This window comes from Tachysurus fulvidraco, chromosome 2 (assembly GCF_022655615.1).
Source record: "Tachysurus fulvidraco isolate hzauxx_2018 chromosome 2, HZAU_PFXX_2.0, whole genome shotgun sequence".
NCBI lineage: Eukaryota > Metazoa > Chordata > Actinopteri > Siluriformes > Bagridae > Tachysurus > Tachysurus fulvidraco.
In genome coordinates this window covers 33,185,957-33,195,573 of record NC_062519.1, presented here as the reverse complement: position 1 = coordinate 33,195,573, position 9,617 = coordinate 33,185,957, and the positions used below count along the sequence as shown (strand labels likewise).

The following is a 9,617-nucleotide window of genomic DNA, read 5'->3' as shown; positions in this document are numbered from 1 at the left end:
AGAAGAAGAAGAAGAAGAAGATGATGATGATGAAAACAAACAAACAAAGAAACAAATAAATAAATAAAGTTTAAAATTAATTTAATATTATCTTAAAATTTAAAATACTATATATCTATCCCTATTCCTAATGAGCAAGCCGGAGGCAACCGTGGCATGGAAAATATAAACCTGTGAGTTTTAATGTCAATCAAATCAAATTTTATTTGTCACATACACATACATACAGGGTGTGACATGCAGAGAAATGCTTTATGCATCTGTCCAGTATTAGAATAAAAAGTATAAAAAAGCAAAAAAAAAAAATAATAATAATAATAAAATAATAAAAAAAGCATAAACTATATAAGAAAACTATATTAAAAACTATATATGAAAATATAAAAGGAGAAATAATGTATATACATATACATAAATATACATATACATAAATGTGTATGGTTTTTAAAGATTGTCCTTAAAGTGTCCAGGTGCAGTATGGTGTGTAAATAGTGTATAAAGTGGCACTGTGCTGTGCAAGTCCAGAGTTAAAGTGTCCTTAGAATGTCCAGGTGAAGTATGGTCTGTAAATAGAGCAGAGCAGTGCATCTGTTTAAAAAACCATCACCTGATGACTATTCAGAATCCAAAATTCAGCGGCATTTAGTGAAACAGTCCGATAAACCAAACAGTTCTTAATTATTTCTAGAAATTGATGCTGAATTAATTAGCAAATCTAATGTTACTGCACTTCCAATGCTAAACATGTAGCGAAAGCGCTTATGTAATGCAATTTAATACACCTTTAACCATGGAGAAAATTAATATTTCACTCTACACATGAAGCTTCTAACAAAAAGATGAACAGATGTATGTTTTATCAGTGACTGTTAGCATGTTATTATGGCTTGTGTGTGTTTTATCTATTTATTTTTATATCAACTTGTGTGTTATCACAAAGAACAAAAGCTCAATGTGGCTCAGAGCTTCACAGCCAGTGGGTCAGAGCCAAAGCCTGCTGGGATAATTGGTAGTGTGAGATTAACAAACCACACACACACACACACACACACACACACACACACACACACACACACACACACACACACACACACACACACACACACACACACACACACACAGAATAGAGGGATTAATGTGTAACACTCTACTGCGTGGCTAAATTCCTTCTCCAGACTCAGCACTTTGTGCAATCAGTGAGCTACTAATGTAGCTCTGCACTAATTATGCATTTGATATGTTCATTTTATTTCTTTATTTTTTGTATTGTGTGTCAATGTGACCTCTCTGTGCAGTGTGTTATTCCCCCCAGTGTGCTAAACAGTGAAATTCCTCTAGGTTTGCAGAAACTTTTCCGCCAAATGAGTTTTTAGCCAAAACCTTACACTCCAAACATCACAAACTGGGAAATGTCCTCTTCTCAGCATGAGGAGTCCAGACGCTAAAGATTCACGAGTGTAAACTCAGGCCATTCTGTATTTTCAAAGCTGGGTCCAAAGCTCAGGAATACAGCATTAAATATGAGTAATCCGTAACAATTAAATGAGAAATAAATAGAGGATCAAAGCCAAGAAGAAGTACGAGATCTACGATAAAACAACAGAATGTGAAAAAACACACAATTACAAAAGTTCACACAGAAACTGAGAAATTTACAATCTACACACAGAAACTCAGAAACAGCAGGGAATACAATGACAAATGAATAAAACACTAAACACAGAGCAGGAAATACACCAGTGATAAGAAATTGGCAGAGACAGTATTAGAGCAGAAATATAAACATATGACCCTGAAAACCTAAGCAAATGATCCCACATGAACACCATGCACTGTGCTGAGAGATGACTTTGGGGAAATAAGAACCCTGTTGCTCGACAACTGACTAACAGTTGTTAACATCCCCTGAGAATAAGCTAGCTATAATAACTGAGAATAATAAGGTTTATGCTAGCTATGGCATGCTAGCAACTAGCATGTACTGTAGCTGTTCATGAGAAACTTTCGCATGAACAGCTACATGCTAGCTACTCTTATTATTAAGTTTAAACATGCTACTCTTTTCCTCTTTTAATTTTCTCTCATCATTATTAGTGTATTTATTTGATTGTTTTCTCTCTCTCTCTCTTCACAGGAAGTGAAGGACGATTATATTTTGTTCAGTTATCAAAACAATAGCATTGTTTTCGAACACGATCACATCTTTGAATCCTCTTTGAACTCGTCCTTGGAAAAATGCAGACAATGTTCATGCGCCACTGGTGCTAACAGGTGCTAAACGGTTGCGTCAGCATCACCTCTGACCTCTTGTTCCACATGCATGTTGTAGACCACACAAGCAGAGTACACGTGTACCTCTACTGTAGCACACATGCTGTATGATCGGTTAAAACTCATCACACTATACCATAATACACTAACAAAGAGAGAATCAATCAGTGCTCTAATATCTGAAATAAATCATTTCTGCTTTTTATGTTAGTATTAAATCTAAGTTATACTGAATCATTTTAGTGAATCATTTTAAATAATGAATCACCTGACTGCTTATACAGACATGATTTATAGATATTCAAGTAAGAAAGAAAATCAGAGCAAAATCCTGTATAGTGTGGACCTGTATTTGAAGAGCTTTCCATTCACAAAGGAATGACTGCCCTGAATCGTATAAACATTAGAAATAAAACTCCACCCTGCTAGTCAACTGATTTGTGAGTTTTACAGTTGTCTAACAATGAAGTGGACTTGAGTTTTACAGGTTAAAGGTACAAACAAAGTTAAAGAAGACATAATATGTACAACATTGACTGATTTAAATAATTATTTTTTCATCTTGATTAATCTGATTCGACTGATTGTTTTGATTCTCCTAAGTTAACTGATTCCTATAAATTAAATTGATTAAAAGAGTCCTTCTTTTTGAGTTTCCTGATTTATCCTGATTTAATGTATTATCCTGATTCAACTCATTTTCTTTGTCAGTCTTATGATGCCGATTCTCCCGATCCTACTGATTCTTCATATCATCATGATTCTTCTTACTTTCCTGATTAGACTGATCCTTCTGATTCTCTAGGCTTTCTTGATTCTACTGTCTCTTCTTATTCGTTTGGTTTGACTTGAAGATTAAAAAATATTCTACAGATTCTCCTTATTTATCTAATCCTCCTGGACCTGCTGAGTTTCCAGTTTTGTCTGTTGCTTATGATTCAACTGATTCAGCCAAGTCTCTGATTATCCTGATTGAACTAATTCTCCTGATTTGACTATTTCTCCTGTTCCACCTGATTCAGTGGAGTCTCCTGTTTGTGCTGTTTTGACTGATTCTCCAGAACAGTGGGAGAGGTTCTGATCTCACTGATCAGGGTGAGTGTACTTCATAATAAATATTCTTTAGTATGAGATCAGTGTATGTGATTTGGGACACAGATTTATTCTGACACTGCAGCAGAAAAATGTCTTTTTTGAATTTATGGGAATCTAATAAACCTGAGAGACAGCTCAGTAAAATGAAGCTGAACTCACTTCGTCCCTCTTTGGTGTTTTAAACTGTTCCGGACTTCAGCGTCTCTCCTGTGGTCTGGCGGCTTTATTGGGTTTTTATGGGCCGCTGTGTTTTCCTACAGTCCTGTCGCTGATACGGGTGAAATAAAGCTTGTAGGGGTAAAAGTCAGCTGCAGTTTTACAGCTCCTCAACTGAAATAAAAAAAAAGAAAAAAAAAAATGACAGAAAATGAGAGAGTATGTAAATTTAAACACACTGAGTATTTTTAATGATAAAACCATGCACATAGAAACTATTTCACATTTCTCACCATGGATTGTATCATAACACTGCTGTCCTGATCCACATCCTCAACCTACCCTGAAATTATTATAAAAATGTTTAGAGAGAGAGAGGTAGAGACAGAGCTCCATTTCTTAACCACCTGTCCTATGAGGAAATTTGAAAACAATTCTTTCCCAAATTTGAAATGAATTTTCCAGACTTCATTAAACTGGAGAACTACACAAAACCCCAATATTTGTTGGGAGAAAAAAGAGACTGCATTTTAGTTTCAGCTTGTTACATCTATACCTGCCATGACAAGAGGGAGGATTCAACCAATTGGTAATGCGCTCATGAAACCACACCTCACTTATGCCTATAGAGTTTGACCTTTTATTTGTTGGTTCATTTATGTTTGTTGATCATAGAATGTGTTTTCTTCCCTTGTAAATGCAATACATATACAAATTGTCATGCCAATAAAGCTCATTTTGAATGAATTGAATTGAATTGAGAGAAAGAGTGAGTGAGAGAGAGAGAGAGAGAGAGAGAGAGAGAGAGAGAGAGAGAGAGAGAGAGAGAGAGAGAGAGATGGACTTCATATGTGGTCTGTGTTGGTTTAATTGCTGAGTTGGAGTCATTTGTAGCTGGAATAAAAGTGTTATAAAGAAACCAGAGCTCTGCTTTTACTCATCTTTATGCCTCACAAAAGTGTGTGTGTGTGTGTGTGTGTGTGTGTGTGTGTGTGTGTGTGTGTGTGTGTGTGTAATGATGTTTTAGGGTTATTTTACTGAGTTCCCACTTGCCTCAGCAGCTAATGAGATGGATGAGGAAAGTGCTAAGTATTTTGAGGTTTATAGTGTGTGTGTGTGTGTGTGTGTGTGTGTGTGTGTGTGTGTGTGTGTGTGTGTGTGTGTGTGTGTGTGTGTGTGTGTGTGTGTGTGTGTGTGTGTGTTTTGGCTAATAGAAAAAATATAGCACCTCCTGAGCTGAGAGGTTTAAACATGTGAAGGTTATTCTAAAGTTTATTAAGGAAAAATCGATGCTAATGAAAGTGAAGTGTATTGACTAACGAGTTTTCTGTAGTCTGTTATATGTAATGTGATATATAATGGGTTTTATATAGTATATAATCTAATACACTGATATGTTCACGATGAAATGTATTTTTCCTATAGAAAATAGGTGATGTATTATTTATACATGATATAGTACATCCAGGTAGAAGGGATACTTTAGGAAGCGTGAGAAAGTCTGAAGTGTCTTTATTTATTGTGTACTCCTGTGTTTTAACAGATTCATCTTCGAGAAGTTCGGATATGCGGTAGAAAATGAACGAATGAATGAATGAATCTTCTCAGTAAGAAACATTTAAATCAAAAATAATAACTCATAACTAATACATTAATAAATAAATAATAAATAAATACCTTAGTAATACATTAGTATTAAAGTGTTTTATCAGTTCTATTTAAATTCTTAAAACGTTCAACAAAAGAATAAAAGATACAAAACAAACTCATAAGATACATACAATCCTAAAAAAATCCCTTGTTTCCCTAACTTTTTTTTTTACTGTAGCATATAATTTCCCCTTTACTGCACAGACATCTGACATTTAGATTCTAAGATCTAATTTCAGAATTTCATTGATTTTATTCTAGAAACATTTAAATAATTTATTTACTTGTGTGTGCAGTCAGTATAATAATAATAATAATAATAATAATAATAATAATAATAATAATAATAATAATAATAATAATAAATATTCGTACCAGAGTGATGAAACTGAGAAACTTGGAGTGAAGTTTAATCAGCTCTGAAAGTTCAGTTCCAGCTCACTGAGAATCACTAGATAGAAAACCAGTATAAAAACTCCAACACGCTAAACAGAAACAGAGTCTGTTAAAGTTTCATACAGTTTATACTACATTACTATAACACAGTGGTGTTGAGCTGCTGTTGTGATTGGTCTGAATGTTGTGGTTACCCTCATAACAAGCACACAATGGAAGATGGCAGCTTTGACAGCAGTGCAACACCAAATCACAGTTTTAGATTAATGCACTCATTTTAGTACATCATCATTACAGCTCATGCTCTGTGTATATACGGTATTGCATTGTGTATTCGTTTATTTTTGTTCTCTGTATTACTTTTTCAGTGTATTTACTGTCACACAGTTGCGTGTTTGCACTTTATTTAAGTAGTCTTGTGTATTATTATCTGTGTTAACATGATCCTGGACAAATAGAGGAATGACAATAAAGATCTACTTGACTTTTGTTTCTATAGTAACAACTGACTCACAGGGACTTCAGAGTCAAAACAGTTGAACCAGTCAGAGCAGGAGGAAGTAACTTGTTTAATGGACGTTACACAGCATTAAAGGTAACTATAAACTGATATCTAAACTGAAAAGACATGATGTTCTTTTACAATAATAAATAAATTAAATATCATATATGTCAAATGTCATAATATCGTATTAGAGGAATAACAATTGGAACGTGTTCTTATAGGAAAACAAAGTGAGGAGTATAGGCACCATGTGTGTGTGTGTGTGTGTGTGTGTGTGTGTGTGTGTGTGTGTGTGTGATATGGAGAGATCAGCATAAAGCTAAAACACTGGCTCACATTCCACTTCTGATGTGTGTGTGTGTGTGTGTGTGTGTGTGTGTGTGTGTGTGTGTGTGTGTGTGTGTGTGTGTGATATGTGCAGGTCATGCTCTGTTCAGGAATGTCACACTCACTGGCACTTGACGCCACTAAGCTGTCACTATGACGAATGGCAGTGAAGCAGAAACACACAAACCACACACACACACACACACACACACACACACACACACACACACACACACACACACACACACACACACACACACACACACACACAAATGAGCTCTTTATCAACGATTTATTTAAAACTGTGTAATGTATATAACACATAAATCAGGTTTGACTGCTTGAGTGTGATGTTTACAGCTGATACATACAAAGTATTAATACACTGTCCTGTGTAAACACACACACACACCTCAATAAACATGGCTGCATTTTTTTTTTATATCAAACGATTAAACAAAACGCTCTCTCATTACTTTACATTGCTCTAGGGACTGCATCCCAGATCAGATTTTACTGTACTAAATAGTGCAAAATAGTATACTGTAGTAAATCTACAGAAACTTTAACAAACATTATATAGTGCTTACAGAATGCAAATAAATAGTACATTAAAATAACACCCTAGGACCTACGGATCCACATTGTGGTGTGTGACACAGCCTATCACCATTGCACTAGAGGATAAAGAGTGTCTACTCCTGTCTGTTCATGGGCCACACAATGTACTAAAACAGCGAGATAAATTAATCGGCAATTTACAAAAGTGAAAGTTGTGGCACTAGGATTTCCCTGCTTTTTCACTTAGATGTGTATTGTGTGGTTTGAGGCACAATTTGATTGCAGCTTCTATACATTTATAATGCTAATGACAGCACTAAAGATCTATTACACACTATTTAGACACCATAGGTGTTTTAGACACAGCCCATGACTATACGAGGTGGAAAAACTGAAGTGAGTAAACAATAACATATTACGAGAGAATGATGACGGCTGTGTGTGTGTGTGTGTGTGTGTGTGTGTGTGTGTGTGTGTGTGTGTGTGTGTGTGTGTGTGATCATCCAGTGCTCTTTGATGACATCATTATACAGCATCATCAGGACAACGGTAGCTGATGGAAAGAAATTTGTTTTTGTTAACCACACGGCATTATGAATGGAGAAGAAAATAGGAATGGAAGTGAGTGGGAGAGGTGTAGTGTTACAACTAAAGATGGAAGCGGATTAGTTTCACGTCCTGACAGTCGATAATTTACGACATTTTATGGCTGTGAGTCGCGGTTAAGTCCCTATCAATAAATCAAATCCGTCTCTGGGGACGAGAGATTGAGCGGCCTTGAGAAATCAATTTGATCCACTTAAAGTGTGACAGAAATCCTGAGAGTGCAGAATTATTAAACTGATGGCCTTGTCAAGCGAGAACACTTTTAAACAGAGCGTAGAGTCAAATCTGAACATCCGAGTGCATCAATAAAAACATTCTCTTCTTTATTTCCCCATTTATCAAACAGCAACACAACCTTTTGTTCAGCTGATGTTCATTAAAGTCTGACCTTTATCATTTCTAGACTCACATCAGAAAAGAAATCAGACTGGTTTATTGTACACAAACATTGTTCATACAGCAATTTCTATCTTAAAATGTAAGCTAAAATATGCAGAATTTGCTTTTGCTCAATTATGTGTTTGATTATTAAATGTGCAATTAAATATAAAATCATTTATGTGTATGTTATGTTACTTTAATAAAAACAAAACCGTTTATTTGGAACCGTTCATCATGAAATAATTAAGAAAAACGATTTCCTGGAAATAATAACAATCATTTGCATCATTTTCTGGTCACTTATATGTAAAAAAAAAAGAGATAAATTAAGATATTTCTTACGTTAAATATTATTTACAAAAAATATTTCAGAATTTATATATCATCGGTCTTGTTAAAAAATCGAGTGATTTTTTTTAAGTAACCAAATAAACCATATCCAAGTAATGTATTTCATTCATATGTAAAACTCAAGATGTCTCAATCAATATATATTTAAATTAATAAGTTTGGTTAATTGGTGGGTGCCAATATTTACTCTCAAGGTTTAAGAGTTAAATATTCATATTCATAACGTTTTCTAATGTTATGCTCATTAAACTTGAGGTAAGGTGAAACATTATGGGTAGTAAGATTACATTTTATTTTATTTTTAATATTATTATTATATTATTATTATTATTATTATTATTATTATTATTATTATTATTATTATTATTATATTTATTTTCATTTTAAAAAATTGTATCTATAACAAGTTTTTTTTTTTTAACTCTGATCCTCAAAACATCAAAACCTAACAGAAAAATATTAATTTAGCTGAATTGTTCCGAAACCTAGCACCTTCGGAAAGGTTTAAACTCCGCCCACTTCACAATCACCTCATGCCATATTATCGCTAAACATTCTCTTATATACGTATCTTCATATATGTGTCATTATGACTATCAATACAATCAATTTTCTTGATAAAGCTTAGAAAACACACTAGCTAGAATGAAAAACATGTTAAACCACGTTGCATTCTTAAAATTCTTCAAAATATTTGGGTTTTTATTATTCAGAACAAAAACTCAGTTTCAATCATGAGATTATCTTCATAGGTATTCCTGAATACAAGCTTAATTAAAGCTAAACCAAACTTTAGCTTAGCTAATTCTAGAGCAAATAAATAAATATAATTAATTTTGCCATACAAAATTACAAAAATTTCATATTTCTCACATATGATATATATATATATATATGTATGAGAAAACCAGCTGTTAAATTATAGATTAATTGTGAAATCTTTTTTTCTTTTATGACCTGATTGTTCTGTAGTGGTTGTAGACCTTTGTACTATTTTAATGTTGTTACAATTGTGATGTTCATGGTGTAATAATAGTGTAACTCGTGCAAGTGCACAGTTGCACATATTTGAATGTAACCTGAGTATTTGCTGTGTTTATCCATATATTATTTTTTTTTACAAGTAACTATACAAATTACTAAAGCAAATATTCATTTATCAATGAAATGTCTTTCTTTTTATTATTATTTGAAAATTTTAAAAAGATATTACAGACCATGAATCATTTCATCATCTAAAAGTGTCATTATGTTCATTATATATTATAAACTCTAGATTACAGAATTATATATGGATTAAGTGGATATGGATACAATC

The 9,617-nt window shown here is 33.6% G+C and overlaps 1 long non-coding RNA gene across 1 annotated transcript; it reads right to left on the bottom strand.

Annotated features, from left to right (window-relative positions):
• Positions 1 to 416: 416 nt before the first annotated feature.
• LOC113648131 lies at positions 417 to 5,745 on the bottom strand. The gene is made up of 3 exons (XR_003441831.2): positions 5,548 to 5,745; positions 3,816 to 3,865; positions 417 to 3,696 (listed from the first exon to the last, which is right to left on the bottom strand). It is a non-coding gene; the product is annotated as an uncharacterized LOC113648131 (long non-coding RNA).
• Positions 5,746 to 9,617: the final 3,872 nt, after the last annotated feature.